Source organism: Platichthys flesus, chromosome 19, assembly GCF_949316205.1.
Source record: "Platichthys flesus chromosome 19, fPlaFle2.1, whole genome shotgun sequence".
Lineage (NCBI taxonomy): Eukaryota > Metazoa > Chordata > Actinopteri > Pleuronectiformes > Pleuronectidae > Platichthys > Platichthys flesus.
Window position 1 is genome coordinate 20,900,206 of NC_084963.1, and position 20,966 is coordinate 20,921,171.

General features: G+C 43.4%; 1 protein-coding gene across 1 annotated transcript in view; it reads right to left on the reverse strand.

Annotated features, from left to right (window-relative positions):
* ajm1 (apical junction component 1 homolog) overlaps nucleotides 1-8,067 on the reverse strand; it is a 75,009-nt gene extending 66,942 nt beyond the window's left edge. Inside the window, exon 1 of the mRNA XM_062412852.1 lies at nucleotides 7,889-8,067. The gene's annotated coding sequence lies outside the window, so the exon portion shown is untranslated. The remainder of the gene's footprint in view (nucleotides 1-7,888) is intronic.
* Nucleotides 8,068-20,966: the final 12,899 nt, after the last annotated feature.

The window sequence follows — 20,966 nt, forward strand, 5'->3', positions numbered from 1 at the left end:
AGCTGCCATCGTTCACTGTGTGTGAGGAGCCGGGAGGACGTAAATAAACCAGCGTGGACTTCTTCTATATACCTCATGAGGTAGGCTTCTCTAAGCTCGACTTCAGTTGCGCCATCTACTGTTCTGGCGGTGAATTGTTTTCACAACAAAAAGGCTCGTAGAACTATAAATCAAAAAGGGTCCGTCCGCTCCGTCAGTCCGCAACGGACTCGGAGTAGCATACATTGGCCTTAAGCTGCGTAAATGTCTAGTAATATCTCGATTTTAATTGGTCCATGAATGATATGTAATGTAAAGGCTTATGTGGCATACCATTTACGTAAATAAGGCACAAAGAATGATGCTTATTTGCGTACATGTTAAATCATACAGAATCAGGTGCGCATGCGCGAAAACGTTTTTTTTTCTTGCCGTCCACAATGAATAGGCGGTTAATTTGAACGGAATCCGACATCACAAACTGTCATCTTCCGAGGCAGCTTGATTTTTCATAAAAACCGGCTTAAACCCTATTTTGTAGTGCCTGCATGTTTTCCACAACATTTGTACCTACTGTTGTTTATTTATATTGAAATAAACAGTTGTTTATTTCATTCATGCGTACTGGCATCTTTGAGCAAAATACCCCCAAAAATTTTCGCCGCGCCGCTACGCGCCGCGCCAACAGCACCGCCGCCTGCTTACCACCTTGACTGAGACATTTACTGGGGGAAACACTGATATCAATTCACAGGTTCCTAGAGAAATTGGGCGAGGAGGTGGAGTTGCTGCTATTTTTAACTCCAGTCTATCAATTAATCCTAAACTCAGCTACAAGTCATTTGAATGTCTGGTTCTTAGTCTTCCACGCCAATCCAGGAACCACCAACAGCCAATCATATTTGCCGTAGTTTACTGTGCTCCCAGGGCTTATACTGAATTTTTAAAGGAATTCCTTGAGTTTTTAATCAAACTTAGTCCTAAAGACCGATAAAATTATTCTTGTTGGTGACTTTAATATTCATGTTGATAATAATAAAGATTGCCTTAGCGTAGCATTTATTTCAATACTAGACTCTATTGGTTTCAGTCAGTGTGTGCACAAACCCACTCATTGTGGTAACCACACACTTGACCTTGTATTATCGTACGGTGTCGCAATTGAAAATTTAACAGTACTTCCACGCAATCCAGTTCTATCAGACCATAATTTAATAACCTTTGATTTTTCAATACCTGAATATATGCCACTAATAAAAATTCATTTTCTAGATGTCTACCTGATAGTGCTGTAGCTAAATTTAAGGAAATAATCCCAATTACATTTAAACCCGTATTAGCAGTAGATATAAACAACAAATTCTTTAAAACCCTGAGCTCCATTGAGATCAACCACCTCGTCGATAGCTCTGCAGACTCATTACGATTAACATTAGACTCAATAGCGCCTCTAAAAAAGCAAAATGTCAAACATAGTAATTTAGCTCCGTGGTATAATTCCCAGACAAATGAGTTAAAACAATTATCAAGAAAACTAGAAAGGAAGTGGCGCTCCAGCAACAATGTTGAAAACCTCAGACTGGAAGAATAGTGTTGAATATAAAAAGTTTCTCCACAAAGCAAGAGCCGCCTACTATTCAAAACTAATAGAAGAGAATAAAAACAACCCCAGGTTTCTCTTCAGCACTGTAGCCAGGCTGACAGAGAGTCACACCTCCACCGAACCCAGTATTCCTCGATCCCTAAATAGCAATATCTTTATGACCTTTTTTAATGATAAAATTCAAACTATTAGAAATAAAATCAACCATCTCCTGCCCTCAATTGGCACTAATACCCTCCCAACAACAGAGATCTCAGAAACGGCTGAGAATCCTACCCATTACTTAGACAGCTTCTCTCTGATCACCCGTGATCAGTTTACCAAATTAATCTCAGGTTCTAAACCAACAACCTGTATCTTAGATCCCATTCCTACCAAATTACTTAAAGAAATTCTGCCCCTAATTGATAGTTCGTTACTTAACATTATCAATCTGTCATTATCATCAGGTTATGTACCACAGTCTTTTAAAATAGCTGTCATCAAACCCCTACTCAAAAAACCCACCCTAGACCCAGAGGTTTTAGCCAATTACAGACCAATATCTAACCTCCCCTTCATTTCTAAAATCTTAGAAAAAGTGGTAGCCAATCAGCTGTGTGAGTTTCTCCAGGAAAATAATATATATGAAGACTTTCAATCAGGGTTTAGAGCCAATCACAGTACAGAGACAGCCTTGGCAAAAGTCACTAATGACCTTTTAATAGCCTCAGATCAGGGACTTGTCTGTCCTCGTTCTGTTAGATCTCAGTGCAGCATTCGACACAATTGACCATCAAATTTTATTACAAAGACTAAAACAGTTAATTAACATTAATGGAACCGCCCTTAACTGGTTTAAATCGTATTTTTCTGATTGCTCCCAATTTGTGCAAATTAATGATGAGTCATCTGTGCGCACCAAAGTTAATCATGGTGTTCCACAGGGCTCTGTGCTCGGCCCAATTTTATTCTCATTATATATGCTTCCACTAGGAAACATTATCAGGACACACTCGGTAAATTTCCACTGCTATGCGTATGACACCCAGTTATATTTGTCAATAAAACCTGAACAAAGTAATCAATTAACTAAACTTCGAACATGTCTCAAGGACATAAAAACCTGGATGACCCGCAATTTTCTCTTATTAAACTCAGACAAAACAGAGGTTATAATACTTGGCCCCAAACACCTTAGTGATGCATTTTCTAATGATATAGCTGCCCTAGACGACATTGCCCTTGCTTCCAATGAAACTTGGGTGTGATCTTCGATCCTGATTATCCTTTAATAGTCACTTAAAACAAATTTCTAGGACCGCTTTTTTCCACTTGCGTAATATTTCAAAAATTAGACATGTCCTTTCACAAAAAGATGCAGAAAAACTAGTCCACGCCTTTGTTACATCGAGACTGGACTATTGTAATTCATTATTATCAGGCTCCAGCAGGAAGTCGTTAAAGACTCTACAGCTTGTCCAAAATGCCGCAGCACGTGTCCTGACGAGAACAAAGAGAAGAGCACATTTCTCCAATATTAGCATCGCTACACTGGCTTCCAGTTAAATCTAGAATAGAATTTTAAATTCTCCTCCTCACCTTCAAGGCCCTTAATAATATAGCGCCTTTATACCTTAAAGAGCTGTTAATACCTTATAAACCCACTAGAGCACTCCGCTCCCAGAATTCAAGCCTACTTGTCGTCCCTAAATTCTCTAAAAGTAGAGTAGGAGCCAGAGCTTTTAGCCATCAAGCCCCTCGGCTGTGGAATAATCTACTACTTTCAGTTCGGGAGGCAGTCACCATCTGTTAGTTTAAAAGTAGGCTCAAAACCTTCCTTTTTGATAAAGCTTATAGTTAGAGCTAATTAGTGCGCCAGAACGTTACTTGTTCTATTTTATGACACATGACACACGGAGCTTCTCTTTCCAGCTTCTCCTTCCTCTTCTCCATCCCTATCCCCCTTCCCCAGAATCCCTTTGCTTTATCACCCGCAGATCCAGGGCCTCTGTGGCCGCACCATGGATTACGGTTTGTGGATCGCGCACCGGGGGTCGCGGTGTTGGATCCAGTGTGGCGGATTCTGAGTCATGTGGGCTGATCGTGGTGCTGGTGGCGGACCCTGTGTCGCGTTGGCATTGGGCACGGGCGGTGGACCAGGACCGCGGTGGTGGCTTGTGATGGGTCCTCCTGGTGGGCGGCGGTGGACGGTGACTGAGGACTGGAGTGGCGTCTGGTCTGGATGGTGGATCGTGGTCTAGATGGTTGCTGAGCATGGACTGTGCTTGCAGCGGGACTGCTTGGCATGTCATGTTGGGGTTGTACTTCGGGATGTCTACCCTCATCAATGCTGCTAGAGACTTTGATTATTGATGATGTTGTCCTACACGTGGCATCTATTGCACTTCTGTCCGTCCTGGGAGAGGGATCCCTCACATGTGACTCTGAGGTTTCTACATATTTTTACCCTGTTAAAAGGGTTTTTTGTAGTTTTTCCTTACTCTTGCTGAGGGTTAAGGACAGAGGATGTCAAACCCTGTTAAAGCCCTATGAGATGAATTGTAATTTGTGAATATGGGCTATACAAATAAAATTTGATTGATTGAAGTCTCCTTTGTTTGTTGTTGGTGGCGGTGAAAAAGTGTTTTTTTACCGTCAAACCGATGAGCAGAGGTTGTTCTCTATCATATATGATAATAGGGCTCGCTTTACCGCAGTGCACAATACAAAATAAAGTAGAATAAATTACAACAAGATAGAAAAAAGAGCAGAGCTGTGGGAGAGCGCGAGACACGGCAGCCTTCCTCAGCGCCATCGTTCACCAAGTGACAAACAACTCAGTGTCAGAAGGTTTCACCTCCTTCTTTCATCGCTTGATGCCGTGATTCTGTCATGACTCACCTTGGAAACCCATTGGTCAGCAGGATAATTGAATATTCATTAGTTGCTTTGCATTGGCCATTTATGGTTGAATGTGGGCATGAAGAGGGCGGGATATTAGGTACATTAACTTGTGAACGTTCCCAGGTGGACTGTGATTTATAAATTCATCAGCTGCTAATCAATCGAATCAATCAAATTGTATAGCCCATTTTCACAAATCAAAATTTATCTCATAGGGCTTTAACATGGTGTGACATCCTCTGTCCTAATGGCTGCTGTACAACAATTTCAGGTGGTGGCACTGTAAGAATGAGTTGAGTAGTATGTGCGTAGCTGAGAGACGTCACGTCCGATGTGCTTACGTTGGTTGCCAGATAGGTGGATTTCAAAGGTATAAGATAAGATACTTTTATTGTCGACTCAATTGTGGTTCCAATATTATTGCTACAGGTGGCCAATTGGAACATTTTAGCATATGGCCCAACCCCTGGTCTCTACACCATCCTGTCCAAACTGCAGGTCAAAATCACAGCCAGCTCATTTGGATAATTTTATTATTTTCATTTCACCATAATGAACACCGACACAGAGTAGAGGTGCTGATCTTGGCAAAACCAATAATTGATTTGCTTCCTAGTGGGAAGTATGTTTTCAAATAAATAGCATAACAGCTGTTTTGTTGCTGAGATGTTTCATATCAAGATAAGAGCTTTTAGTCTGAAATGCGTTAAAAGTCCTCATTTTATGAAAAACATTGAATGTAAAATCTTCATTGAAAATTACCCAGTTAGAATGAAATAAAAGTGTTCTAACTTCACTCTGCTCGATAGACGTTCAGCACTGTAAAAAAAATGACGTTTGTATATTGTAGAACTTTTTGACAATTTAAATTGAGTCAGTAATGGTAGAATATGTGAGTAGGCATATTGTATATCAAACAGTCTTGTTGTAATCATAGTCCATGATCAGCTGCCACCACCATCAACAACATCAAGGCTTCATGAAAAACAACAGCTCACCACAAACATACTTTGTTCACAAAAGGCACTAAAATCGGTTTGTATTGAGACTATTTTTTCTGTATAAAGTAGTTCCAGTGATTAAAACAGTGAGATTTGTGAAAGAGAGGTTGGCTGTAATTTTTTAATTGCCATCACTCAATGCTATTGTATTCAGTTCAATTGCATTCAGTGGCGTTTTGGGGCAGCAGCACGTTAACACCAGGCCAGAAGAAACTGGACAGACAAGGTGGATTGTGATCGCAGTGGCAACTGATTACTCACATATTCACAACATTTACTGACAACCCCTCTATCATTACAACTGTTGTTACTGCTCCCTCCATTTCTCCTGGAAATTTTCTTAGGTTAGAATACTTTACATTGAAACACTTCTCTATGTTGTTATTATTGGTATTTTGTTGATATGCTCTGCTACTCGCTGGATCTATTGCACATTTATGTGTTGCATTTCCTTACTCTTGCTGAGTGTTAAGGGCAGAGGTTGCCGCACCTTGTTTAGCCCTATATGAAACAAACTGTGATTTGTGAATATGGGCTATACAAATACAATTTGATTGATTGAGTAATTAGGAAGGCCATCTCAGTCCTAGGGTACTACCTTGACCCAGTGTAAGTGGTGGGAATGAATTAAAATTACAGCTTATCAATCATGTCTTATGGAAAACCAGTCCCGCCCCCTGCTGGACACCAACAAGTCACTGGGAAGCTCCTTCAATGACAGACTGATCCACTCAAAGTGTCTGAACCACACATCTTTACTATCATATACTACTATATCTATCTTACCTTGGTTATTAACTAATCTATGGGTGCAATAATAGTTGTATCTGTGCATTGTCAGTGTCATTTGTGAAAACCTGGTCAATTGGTTCTGTTTATATTGTATGTTAATCAAACAAAATTAAATTTCCTTGTCTCTATATTGTGTCTTTACTTATGCATTGCTTATAATGAGCGTTGTCTCTCTCTGAACAGGAGCTTCAGGAAAGCATCTAAGAAAAGCTGAAATGCCCAATAATGCGTTACAATATTCTGCTGCAGATTCAGATTCACACATCAGCAACACATAGTACCATAGATCAGTGTCACACTGCCAGTGGCTGAAACACATTATTTGAACACACCAACCGATTATCTGAACACACCAACCCATATCAGATCTTAAAGAAGCAATTGCTTCTTTATGATCTAATATCGGTTGAACATGGTGGACAATCCCAAGCAACAAGTCATAAAAATCATTTTGAGGAGAGCTTTTACATGATAACAAATACCACCTACGTGTAGCTGTGGCTCGGGGAAAGAGTGGGTCGATCGATCCCTGTGTGCCAAAGCGTTCATAGATGCACTGTATGAATGTGTGTGTGAATGGGCTAATGGCAAACATGTAATGTGAAATGAAGGTCATCAAGACTTGCTTAGCATGTATGTTAATAACAGTCCAAGGTCAAGACCATGCTATCATAATGTCTGGGAGAGAGCCACAGATGCACTTTCATTGTCAAAAAGAGTCTGGGAGGTTTGTCTCTAGATTAGGATTAGGATTAAACTTCGACTATGGGTTGAACTTCTACCATGCACGTTCACGGTATTACACTAACCTCTGACGTCATCAGCTGATATCACCATAGCACAATATTATTAGATTTATTTTGTTGGAAAATGTTACAGCTGACACATTTCATACAATTTTCTGTTATGATATCTTCCACTTCTAGGATTGCATCCTTGTGTGATTAGTTATAAGATCATGGGATCAAAAAGCCATCAGAGTCAACCACGTCTTGCTTGTCGCAGTGTGCATGGCAACGCTCACAAGCTAGCACAAAGCTTGCTTATTTATACAAAATGCGTTAATAGGAAACCTATCAGTTCCCATTATATAGATGTGAAGCATCAATATGCTGGTTTAATCTTGACAAAAACACAACAACCCACACGATATCAGTAACAGTGCAGGGTTTGCAGTGACCTGCCGAAAAGGGAAATGAACATGGGTCGCAGATCGAATTATCAAAACCGAACAAACGTCGCATTGACTTGCTGAGCTGACAAACCGAGCGATGTTTCCGCAGAGAGCTGCTGCAGACAGAGCTGCTGCCTGGAGCCACGATCCTGACCAGGATGATGCCAGTTTTCGAGCCCGTGAGCAGATTAGTCCAACAGCCAGTGAGGAAATGGCTTCACTAGGCAGTAATGAATGGGAGAGGTAACCCACCGCATCGCTCCGTGCGTGAACATATCACAAACCAAACGACACACTTTTCCACAGCCCGTCGCAGCTATGTCAGATCAATCAGAAAGCAAAGCGACCTTTGCAGGTTGTGGAGGTAAAATTCATCGTTTGAACTGGATCTCCTGCATCCTCCCCGTGCACAGAGCATGACGGAACCAAATCGCTTGCCCGACGATCTCTTACCGCATCAGTCCGGAAGTCAAACCAGTGCTCATCCATTTTTGCGAGGCGAGGCTGCACAATGGTGGTTTCCCAATGACGACATCGGGCAAGAGCGAAAGATGAAACTACAATATCCGTCTTTTTGGTCAGACTACATGGGTTCTCCCTGCGCACCTCCCCATTGCTCCAGCGATGGCGCGACCGCGCTGCACCATCCACATCTACGAGTCTGCGACACTCCCCCCACCCCTTCCCTCCTCCCATCAGCCTCTGCAATAGGAATTTCATTACAGGACACAGCAAACCATTATCTTCTGGTGTTTTAATGTGGCTTCTTCTCAGACTCAAGAAGACTCTTGAGTGTGAACATATGTTTCCCAGAGATCCCCGTTTTCTGGTCAGTAACACCCATAGCCCCTCTGCTCCATTGGCCCCTGCTGTGACACCATTTGTTTTAGCAACAGGCACAGGAGTCTCGAAGCAATACACATCTGAGCAGAGGAAGTTACGAAATATCTTAGTTCCCTTCCAAAAACCCCACATGTTACAAGTCTAACTACAGAAATACATTTTTACATTCTGTAGTGATTAAAAATGGTTCAGAGATGACAGTTAATGTCAATTCGGTTCAACAAGTATCCAGAATAAGACGGGACGGGAGGCTGAGATATCAGAACAAAATACAATTTATTTAATAGATGCAAATGATTTAAAACAGACTGCTCAAACAGTAAAGTGACATGTGCAAAGGTTGGAAAAGCTGGCCTGGACTTGATATAAATGACAGCTTAAAGAGAAATTACTCGTTTTTACAATGTCTTAAGCCAGACTGATGTGATAAATGTACGGGATGTTATGCAGAAGTGGCAAGGTGAACTTGGTATAGATATTGATGGGGATAAGTGGACTAAGATATGGACTCAAACAAAGAAAATATCTGTGTGTAACCGTGCCAGATTGCTGCAATTTAAGATCGTACACTGTTTACAAATCTCTCCTAACAAAAGACATAAAATGAACTCTCAACTCTCACCTGCATGTTTAAAATGTAAAATCTCAGTGGGCACCTATTCTCATTGTATCTGGTCATGTCCTAAAATACAAGCATATTGGATGGATGTTTTGCAAGATTTGGAAAAAATATTTGGTGTTGTGTTGAACATGGACCCTCTTCCCTTAATCTTGGGTTACACCAGTCAAGATACTATTGTGGATGCCAACGCTGCCAGACTGTATAATATCCTCACATATGCAGCAAGGAAGAATATCTTTTTGTCTTGGATAAGCGACAAACCCCCCACTAAATCGAACTGGCACAAGATAATTATGGAATGTTTTCCCCTTGAGTACCTGACCTGTCTGCTTCACTCTTCAGAGGGACAGTTTATGAACATTTGGACTCCATAGCTTCACTTTTCCAGCTCTACAGTGGCTTCAGTGCTCTCGAATGTTGACTTGGCTAGCCTTAGGCTCTTTGTCTTTATCTTGTTGTCATTACACTGATTGGGTGAATGTGAGTTGTAAGTATGTATAGACTGTATAGACCAATGTTGTACTGTGTGTTGTTTTGTTGTTATGTTACTATATAAACAGCTCAATAAACATATTTAAAAAAAAAAAAAAAAAGAGAAATTAGAGGCTCCAGACCCAACCTACAATGCTAAAATATCATGCATTAAAAACCAAACATAACACACTTTGAGAAAATCACTGCAAACGATATACAACAACAAAATGACAAAAGAGGGCCTCTACTTTATGGAGCCAATAATTCACCACCATTCAAGTCACTACCACTGAATTGCACAGTCCCAGTCAACCATATATATTGCACCTTGCCATAGAACAAAACAAAATAACACAAAGAAACAAATCAATCCAAATAATCTAAATGAAATCTAAAGTGGGAAAAAACAGTGACCGTAACTATTTTGCTGGAGGCAGCCCTATAAAACAAACATGTTATAGTTAGGTCACACAATTTAAAAAACACATTTATAATATTTAAAAACATTTACAAACATAAAAACACATCCTTATCTCATACCTTTAATTGATTAAAATAAAGCAGGGACAGCGTGCATCCACGGTGACGCCGACACCGTCGCACACACTCGCACACAGACACAGCTTCACGCTGGGCTCTAAGGACAATTTGCGGTCACTTTCTCTGTGATCTCCATTAATATTATATAACTTCCAGCAACTTACCGCGACAAACAATTGAGACCACACGTGCTGCGCTCACGCTAAACGTCCGCACACACCCACAGGACCGGCAGTGGGGAGAGAGAGAGAGGACGAGGGACAGTGCTAAGGTGTCCCTAAATAAACTCCTCCGCCTCCCCGCAGCCTATAGGAGTTGCCGTCCTGTCAGGTTAATTAACACATCCAGAGCGGGGGAAATGACACTGCTAAAAGTATAAAACTTTATTAAGAACTGACCCGCTACAATACTATTCTCTATATACTAATCTGTTCTTTCATTAAACCTAAATACAGAATTTCCCATTACACTACCAAATATTGCTCATTATGCACAAGCAACATCAGATAGTTTGGGAGGCAGAACCAACTGGTGAGGTTTAGGACCAGGGCCTATCAGGGTCCCTATCAGACGCGTGCACAGACATGTTGGGGGGCAGGTGCTCAACCCCCCCAAAAAGGGCACCCATCGCCAAAATTATTTATGAAATTAAAAATAATACTAAAAAATAAATAAAAAACACAGAAGGATATTTTCAACTTATATATTTATTTTTGTTAACAAACTAACTCAAATAATCAATTTTAATAAATAAATGAGTAACAGGCAAAAACAGACAAAACAAGGCCATATTGAATAACCAAATAATATGTTAGGGTTAGGGTTAGTGATGTGATGGGCTCCTCTGGACCAGGTAGGGTTACTGATTCTCCCTCATCTGTTTTACTAGTTGATGGCCTGATCCAAGATTAAAGAGAGCTGCTACCCTCTGCTGGCTGGCTGGCTGGCTGGCTGGCTGGCTGGCTGGCTGGCTGGCTGGCTGGCTGGCTGGCTGGCTGCCTGGCTGCCTGGCTGCCTGGCTGCCTGGCAGGCAGGCAGGCAGGCAGGCAGGCAGGCCACATGACCAGTGGGGATCGAACTGGGGAAACAGTTCGATCCCCAGTTTCCCCATATGAATGCCGAAGTGTCTCTGGGCAAGATACTGAACCCCCAATTGCCCCTCATAAAACGAAAAAGTGCTGTCAATAGATGCAACGAATGAATGTGTGTGTGAATGGCAAACTGTACTGTAAAGTGCTTTGAGTGGTCATCAAGAGCTAGAAAAGAGCTACATTGAAGGAAATAAGTATTGGATCCCTTGACGATTTTGTAAGTTTGCCCACTGACTAAGAAATGAACAATCTATAATTGTAATGGTAAGTTTATTGTAAGAGACAGAATATATAAAAAAAAACTATCCAGAAAATCACATCATCATTGAGCAACTACAATAAACATCTGACCACTGTGCTTGCCAACAACGGTTTCTCCACCAAGTACCAAGTCAGGTTTCTGCTAGGGGATCAAATACTTATTTGCCTCAATCAAATGCAAATCAATTTATAACTTTTATTTTTTGAGATTTTCTGTATTTGTAATTCTCTCACTGTTAAAATAAACCTACTATTACAATTATAGACTGTTCATTTCTCCTGATATAAAGAATTACAGTAATCCAGTCTAGAGGTAACAAATGCAAGGACTAGTTTCTCAGCATCCTTCTGAGACCAGACGTTCCTAGTTTTCATAATATTGCCTAAGTGGAAGAAAGCTGTCGTAAATACTTTTTTATGTGTGGATCAAATAGTAAGTGGTAAATGGTTTTGTATTAATATAGCGCCTTTCTAGTCTTGATGACCACTCAAAGTGCTTTACAGTACAGTTCTACATTCACCCATTCACACACATTAACACAGTGCATCTATTCGCAGCACTTTTGTTATTCTATGGGGGGGCCATTCGGGGCTCAGCATCTTGCCCAAGGACACTTCGGCGTGCAGATGGGTCAGACTGGGGATCGAACTGCCGACCTTCAGGTTGGAGGACGACCACTCTACCCCTCAGCCATAGCCGCCCACGTATTACAGTGTTAAGTGTCTCATACAGGTTCACACTGACATCTTTATGACATAATAATCCTTCCATTTTGGTTCTTTTTTTTTTTATATACTTTATTTACAATTTTCAGATACATAACAAAGTGTTGACAAGACATAAAACAAATTCACAAACAAAAACAAAACATAGGGTAAAAACACACACCAAAAACAAACAACAAAATAAAAACGAGCTGCCAGGCAGATTACTCAATTACATATATAGTCTTTCGGGAATGTTCTCACAATAGCCCTATCTAAAAGATAGGACCAGGGAAAACGAATAAGTGAACAAAGTAATATACTAAATCGTAGCCAGGTAGGTCAGAGTGGTTGTGGAGTTAAAGATATATTGCACTGGGCCAAAGCAGGTCCCCATGTTCTCTCAAACCTTTTCTGTGTGCTGCCTTTGTGGTGTCGCAGTTTTTCCATTTGAATAACAGAGAACATCTCGTTAAGCCAGTGTGTGAAGCAGGGTGGAGAAGTAGACTTCCAAGTCAGAAGAATAAGTTTCTTAGCGACCAACATCCCGAGATGAAGAGCAGTTTGTGTGTCATAAGGAAGCTTAAGAGGCTCTGCTGAGCATCCAAGGATGGCCAGATCGCAGTTTGGCTGAATGTCTCCAGAATATGCTGTTGAGAGCCACTGAAAAATGTTACTCCAAAATTTATACAGTTTAGGGCAAAACCAAAAAAGGTGCGCCAGTGAACCCTCAGCAGCGCAACACTTATCACATTGAGAGGAGACCGATGGGAAAATGCGGCTCAGCTTTGTTTTTGAATAGTGCAGTCTATGCAACACCTTGTACTGGATTAATCTATAACGTGAATTTATAGAAGAGTTAATCCGAGTCATTGCCACCTCCCAGAGCCCAGTTGATATATTTGAGTTCAAGTCCCTAGTCCAGGCCTCCCTAATGAGGTCAGAAGAAACATGATCAGCCAGACATTCTACAAATTTTGATATTAAATGTTTGGAGTCAGGAGGAAGCAAGAGAACCCCAAGGAGAGGGTGAGTGATGGTGGGGGACTTAAAGTATTGACACTCTTCCTGAACATAGTGTCTGGCTTGAAGATATCTAAAAAGATGTGAGTTTGGAAGATTAAACTTAGTTTTTAGTTGACTAAATGAAGCAAATTGGCCATCAATATACAAATCCAGGAAATGTCTTATTCCCCTCTCCCTCCAAACTGCAAAGACCCCATCCAGTTGTCCAGGCTTGAATGAGTGGTTCTGGCATATTGGGGCATGTATAGAGACACTAGGGACCTGGCGAGCCATTTTTATCTGGTTTAGTATTCGCAAAGAATTCTTTAGGGTAAAGTTCTGTCGGATTGACTTGTCTATGAGGGTAGGGCTGGAGAACAAAAGTGCAGGAAGTGAGGAATTTTTAACAGCAGAGGCCTCAAGTTGTAGCCACAAAGGCTCCTTCTCCGCCTCTGCACAGCTGCAATTCCAGTAAGTAAGAGCTCTGGAGTTAGATGCCCAGTAGTAGTGTTTCAGAATGGGTAAACTGAGACCACCCTTTTTAGTGGGCTTCTGTAGGTGAGGCTTGGATATCCTGTGTGATTTGTATCCCCATAGGAAAGGGACGATGATAGAATTGAGCTTCTTAAAAAGGATTAATTTAAATATATGGGCAGGTTCTGGAAAAGATATAGAAGCCTAGGCAAGCTTACCATTTTAATTGCGTTTACCTGTCCTTTCATGGATAAGGGCAATATTCTCCAGGACTCAATATTTTCTTTGAGTTTTTCTATTGATTCCGTGAAGTTGCATTTAAAAGATGTTTTGGATCTCTCGTGAGCTTAAGGCCAAGGTACATGAAACAATCCTTCACTACACGGAAAGGCAGTTTTTCCAAAAATTTTTTGGTGAGTTTACCCACCAAAGGCATAAATTCGCTCTTTTTCCAATTTATAGTGTAACCAGAAATCTTCCCGAAGGAGTTTATATATTCAAGAAGGATGGGAATGGAGGATGCCGGGTCGCCGAGACAGACGAGAAGGTCATCAGCATAGAGGGTCACACGGGTCTCAATACCTCCCAGTTTAATACCTTTAATGTCTTGATGTCCTCTAATTCCAATCACCAGGGGCTCCAGCGCTAAGTTAAATAGCAAGGGGGACAATGGGTCCCCTTGGAGAACATCACATTGCAAAGAGAACGGTTTGGATCTGTCCCCATTTGTAAGGATGAAGGATTTTGGATCATTATATAATATTTTGAACCATTCTATGAATATATCTCCAAATCCAAACCTCCTGAGAGTATCAATCAGATAGGGCCACTCTATCATGTCAAACGCCTTGTGCGCATCTAGAGAAAGTATAGCAGGATTATCATCTTGTCCTGAACAGCGTACATAACATTTAAAATTTTGCGGACATTACAAAAAGAGTACCTGCCAGGAACAAAACCTGTTTGGTCTGGGTGGATTATGGTTGCTATATGGTTGCCCAGCCTTTTTGCCAATACTTTTGATATTATTTTCAAATCACAATTTAGCAGGGCAATGGGCCTGTAGTTACCAGGATCCGTTTAATCTTTATCTTTTTTTAATAGGACACAAATGTTTGCTTCAGTCAATGAGGCTGGGAGCCTCCTGTTTTTAAAAGTATAGCTAATCATTCTCATTAATATAGGTGTTAGAGTATTTTGAAAAGCCTTGTAAAACTCTGGTTCCAAACCCATCCAGTCCGGCTGCCTTTCCAGAAGGGAATGCTTTTATTGCCTCCTGCACCTCAGATGACGAAAAATCCAAGTCCAAAATGTCCCTGAAGGCAGCATCCAATTGTGGGAGTTGAAGTGGTTCAAAGAAACGATCTAAGTCTTCCTGTGTAGCTGTCGATTTGGATGTGTAAATATCTGAGTAAAACTCCTGAAATCGATTGTTGATATCCTTTAAGTCAGTAAGCATAAGGCCAGATTTGGATTTAATTTTATAGATGGCTCGTTTCGCTTGTTCTCCCTTTAAATGTCTTACCAATTACTTTTGTGGTTTGTCGCCAAACTCAAAGTGTCTCTGTTTAAGTTTGAGAAGTGTTTTTCCAATCAGTTCTCCCAGGATGGAATTGTACTCATATTTCAATTTAAGTATATTCTTATGATCTGATTTGCGCAAAGAGTTTTTGTAAACCTGTTCAGCAACCAGCAATTCTCCATCTATCTCCTCCAATCTCTTTCTCCTAGCCCTTTTCAATGTAGCTTCATAAGAAATAATGTAGCCTCTAATATAAGCTTTAAGTGTTTCCCACAATGTTGAGTCACTCACCTCCCCGTTGTCATTGACCTCAAGAAACTGAGAGATATTAGTTGTTATGTATTTTTTAAATGCTTGGAGCTGAGGATAGTCTGTCCAGATATGGGTCAAGATAACAATTAAAGTCACCTCCAATCATTATATGGCTCAAGTCATTATCAGGAATTAAATTGAACAATTTACGAAGGAAGGCGGGGTCATCTATATTTGGCCCATAGACATTAACCAGTGTTACGGGGAGTAGATTTATATATCCAGTTAGAATTAAAAACCTGCCATTTGGATCAATTATGGATGACTGATAACGGAAAGGTATATTCTTACGGAAAATGATGGCCACGCCTCTAGCCTTGGATGTGAAAGGAGAATGATAGACCTGTGAGATCCAGTTAGCCCTCAGTTTCCTTTGCTGGGTGGCTTTAACATGCGTTGCTTGTAAGAAAATTATGTCGGATTTCATTGCCTTTAAGTGTGCAAATACTTTACCACGCTTAACCGGGTGACCTAACCCTCGGACGTTCCAGGAGAGCAAGGATATAGAATCAAGCATATTACTCATTTATGATACCTTAAACAAAGGAGATTGAATAGCGACCAAGAAAATAATGATCACGCTATAAGGGAACATAAACTTAGCACTCGGCCTGGTAGGCAGCATCAACACAAAATACAATTAACAGTTAACAAGAACATGAACATGAACATGAACATGAACATGAACATGAACATGAACATGAACATGAACATAAACAAAACCCCCACCACATGCTTCCCCAAACGAAGCAGAGTTTCCCTCATCCACATCTGGGATCACCGGCTGAAAAAGCAGGGAGAAATTCTCAAAAACACAGCCCCTCGTTGGCTCACACGGCACAGAACAAATTACACATTAAGAAAAAAAAAAAAAAAAGATCGCCGTGGTGACAGTTCAGTGATCGTGGAACATAATCTACGTTTGCATTTCGCATAGTAGCCTTTCAAAGTTTTTGCTCAATGAAGTTCTTCGCTGCAGCCAGGTCGTTAAATACCTTCACTTGCCCCTGATGATGAACGTGGAGTTTGGCAGGGAACCGCAGCGAGTGCCGGATCTCCTTCTCTCTCAGCACCTGTTGAACTTCGCGGAAGCCCCGCCGTTGCTCCATCACCTCCGCTGTATATTCGGGGGAAATCAAGATTCGGTTTCCTTCGAATTCCATTGACTGCTGCCTCCCGAGCCGTATAATCTTCTCCTGTGCGAGGTGCACCCGTGCTATTATCGTGCGGGGTCGGGAGCCTTCTGCTGGTCTGGGCTGTGATGTGCGGTGCGCCCTGTCGATGACTACCGGCTTAGTGAAGATGTTGTCCCCGAGTAATTTGGGGATCAGGTTGGAGAAAAACTCGGGTGGCCTCCCTTTCTCTTCACTTTCTGGGATGCCAACAATCTTTATGTTAGTGTTTTGTTGTCCCGCTGTAGCTCCGTGACTGAAGTTTCCACGGCGTGAATGCGCTGCTCGTGGTCTGCGGCTTGATTCTCGGTGGCAGACACGCCAGACAGCCTCTCCGTGAGCACTTGCTGGGCAGACAGAAGATTCTGGAAACTCTGTTCCAACTTATCGAACCGCTCGTTAAAGGACTGCAGGAGCTTGTTTGAGAGTTTCTGCCAGATAAGTGGGAGCTCATCCTCCTCCTCGAGCAGTGGCATGTCTGCCGGTGTCTTGCTGGCAGGACAACAAGAATAAAGAAAGTAAAATTTCTTTAAAAATAAAGCATAAGTAAGTGCTATAAGTAAATGCCACTGCACTCACTTAATTAGTGAGTGCTACTAAATCGTTAGTTTAAAAAATCATTGTCATACCCTCTGCAGATTGTCTGACCTTCCAGGGCCGCTGCATCCGCTCCACCTGTAGCCAGCGCCGGTTGGGCATCTCTACGCTCCTCCACGGCTCCTCCCGTAACGCCCCATCAACTCCACCTGTGGCCAGTATGAGTCAGGGGTCATGTCACTCCATCAAGGGAAAGAACCGCTATCGGATGCTCCGGGAGGCCGTCACCAGATGCTCAGGGGTTAGAATGCTTCTCCGAGTCCGTTGCGGACTGACGGACGGACGGAGCGGACGGACCCTTTTTGATTTATAGTTCTACGAGCCTTTTTGTTGTGAAAACAATTCACCGCCAGAACAGTAGATGGCGCAACTGAAGTCGAGCTTAGAGAAGCCTACCTCATGAGGTATATAGAAGAAGTCCACGCTGGTTTATTTACGTCCTCCCGGCTCCTCACACACAGTGAACGATGGCGGCTAACAGAAAAATGCTGTTGATGACGCGACAGTTTTTGCTGAATAAAGTGACACCCAGCGGGTCATAATGTTTATGTTATCGTGTCTTAACGCAGCGGTTCCCCGGTCTTGTTTCCAAACTGCGTTGCTAATTCAACAGCTGCAACAGCTTGAAGCTACACGGAGGCAGCTAGCTTCCCCCCAGCTTCCACACACAGTCAGCACGGACACCCGATACTACCAAGTGTTTGCTTCTAACCTGACGGTGTTTGAGAAACAGTGCCATGAGCCGTGGGATTAAAGTCAGCGGGTTTTTGCGCTGTTCCCACCGCAGTTAGCATGGTGGCTAGCCCTGTTATGAAAGTTCGTTATAACCGTATGTGACCGTACACACATGCCGTAAGTGCTCTTACCAGCCACCGTCAGCCGGACAACGCCGCTGGCTTAACACACTTGTCACATTAATCATAGAGTCGTAGTTGTGATTTGGGTTTATTGTGATGTAGGGAATGGAACAGGAAGTTTGAGGTCCCGAAATGCTGGCGTTAGCGGACCAATCACAGCCAAGGGCTATCCGTGGGCTCTCCGCCATTTCGACGTGTAATTAGAAAAATGAGAGCTGCACGAAAAGCTCTCCGAGGAGCCGCGGAGAGGCCCGGAGAGGGCGTTCCACGTTGGAGAAGGCGGTCCTATCTGTCCGTGTCCGTCAAAACGGAGAAGCATACATTGGCCTTCAACCGCCATCCTCTGTGCGAACAGGGGAAAATTGGCGGACGCACGCAAGCCGCCAGAGGGCTCGAAAGGGGCGTGTTGCATGTCTTGCGTGCATGCGTGCGTCCGTGCAACACGAGTATAATTTGGCCTTCAGTGTCCGCTGCCCCGTCGAGGCAGCTCGCTCACATCACCTAGACAGCAAACAAAAATCTGCCTGACTCACTCTTCATTCGAAAACCTCACATACAAACTCTCTGATCCCAAACCCCTGGTCATCTCAACTCTCTACCCCAATGTTTATTGACCAATAATTGATCGGTAACTGCCAACAATATCTAGTGCCATGAAATTGCACAACTGTAGGTGATTTTAACTGATTCATTGGTAGCAAAAAATAAATTCTGATATGAGACCTTTTAAATTATATTTCTATATATTTAGTTCTGCTCCAACTTGCCAACCCTTAAATCCCTCATGGGGATCACCACAATGACATCCACGCCTGCACATGTGTACATTTCTTCTATGCTAAATTCATTAACTAGGGAAATTCTGTGCTGACATGCTATAGTTTCTTTTTTATCCTGTTCATCTGCAGTGCATTTTAATTAGTGAATGCCTAATTTGCATATCAACGTGGCGATTGTGATGACATCATTAGATACAAACTTGAATGTATTCACCTGTAGTGTCTCCCTTTCAGTACAATAGATTATCCTGTATGCCACAACTTATAACATTAACTAGTAGCTCATGCATATTGCAATTTTTTAAGAGAGCTCTGCGACAAAAGTATTTTTCTATAAAAATACATTTAGTTGGACACATTCTACTTCTCTTAGCGCATCAGTTAGCCAACAACAATGACCAATCAAGTATTTATAAATAATAAACCGTCACCTTATCGTGGTGGAGAGGTTTGTGTGTCCGTGTGAACCTGAGGGCTGTGTTGTCTGGAGCCTTGTGCTCCTGGTAGGGTCTCTCATGGCAGAGTGGTCTCAGGTGAGGGGCCAGACTAAGAATGGTTCAAAAACCCTCAATGAATATCGATAAAAGAGGAGATGGGACCCAGCCCGGAGGAAGCCCGGGGCCCCCGTCTGGAGCTAGGCCCAGACGGAGGGCTCGATGGCGAGCGTCTGGTGGCCGGGTTTGCCACGGAGCCCGGTCGGGCATAGCCCGAACAAACTACGTGGCACCCCCCCTCTCTTCATCTCATGGGCCCACCACCTGTGGGAAGACCCGTTGGGGTCGGGTGCGCAGCCACATGGGTGGCAGCGAAGGTCAGGGGTCTCGACGGACCAGACCCGGGCGGCAGAAGCTGGCTCTGGGGACGTGGAACGTCACCTCGCTGTGGGGAAAGGAACCGGAGCTTGTGAGGGAGGTGGAGCGCTATCAGTTAGATCTGGTGGGGCTTACCTCCACGCACAGTCTCACCTCTGGTACCGTACTCCTGGATAAGGGTTGGACTTTATTCTTCTCCGGAGTTGCCAAGGGCGTGAGGCGCCGGGCGGGTGTGGGGATACTCATAAATCCCCGGCTGAGCGCCGCGGTGTTGGAGTTTACCCCGGTAGACGAGAGGGTCGCCTCCCTGCGCCTAAGGGTTGTAGGGGGGAAAACTCTGACTGTTGTTTGTGCGTATGCACCAAACAGCAGTTCAGAGTATTCGGCCTTCTTGGAGACCCTGAATGGAGTCCTGTATGGGGCTCCAGTAGGGGACTCCGTACTTCTGCTGGGTGACTTCAACGCCCACGTGGGCAACGATGGAGACACCTGGAGAGGCGTGGTGGGGAGGAACGGCCTCCCTGATCTGAACCCGAGCGGTCGTTTGTTATTGGACTTCTGTGCTAGCCATGGATTATCCATAACAAACACCATGTTCGAACATAAGGGTGCTCATAAGTGTACCTGGTACCAGAGTACCCTAGGCCGAAGATCAATGATCGATTTTGTGATCGTGTCATCTGATCTGAGGCCGCATGTTTTGGACACTCGGGTAAAGAGAGGGGCGGGATGTCAACCGACCACCATCTGGTTGTGAGTTGGATCAGGGAGTGGGGGAAATTTCCGGATAGACCTGGTAAGCCCAAACGAGTAGTGCGGGTGAACTGGGAACGCCTGGAGGAGGCCCCCGTCCTAGGTATCTTCAACTCACACCTCCGGCGGAGTTTTTCTGGCATTCCTGTGGAGGTTGGGGGCATTGAGCCGGAGTGGGCGGTGTTCAAAGCCTCCATTGCTGAAGCTGCGGCAGCTAGCTGTGGCCTCAGGGTCTTAGGCTCCTCAAGGGGCGGTAACCCTCGGACACCGTGGTGGACACCGGTGGTCAGGGAAGCCGTCCGATTGAAGAAGGAGGCCTTCCGGGATATGATATCCTGGAGGACTCCTGACTCGGTTGCAGGGTACCGACAGGCCCGAAGGGCTGCAGCTGCTGCCGTGACGGAGGCTAAGCAGCGGGTGTGGGAGAAGTTCGGAGAGGCCATGGAGAAGGACTTTCGGTCGGCACCAAAGTGTTTCTGGAAGACTATCCGGCACCTCAGGAGGGGGAAACGGGGAACCATCCAAGCTGTGTACAGTAAGGATGGGACTCTGTTGACCTCAACTGAGGAGGTTGTCGGACGTTGGAAGGAACACTTTGAGGAACTCCTGAATCCGAATAACACGCCCTCTATGTTGGAGGCAGAGCTCGAGGTTGATGGTGTTTCATCGTCAATTTCCCTGGTGGAGGTCACTGAGGTGGTCAAACATCTCC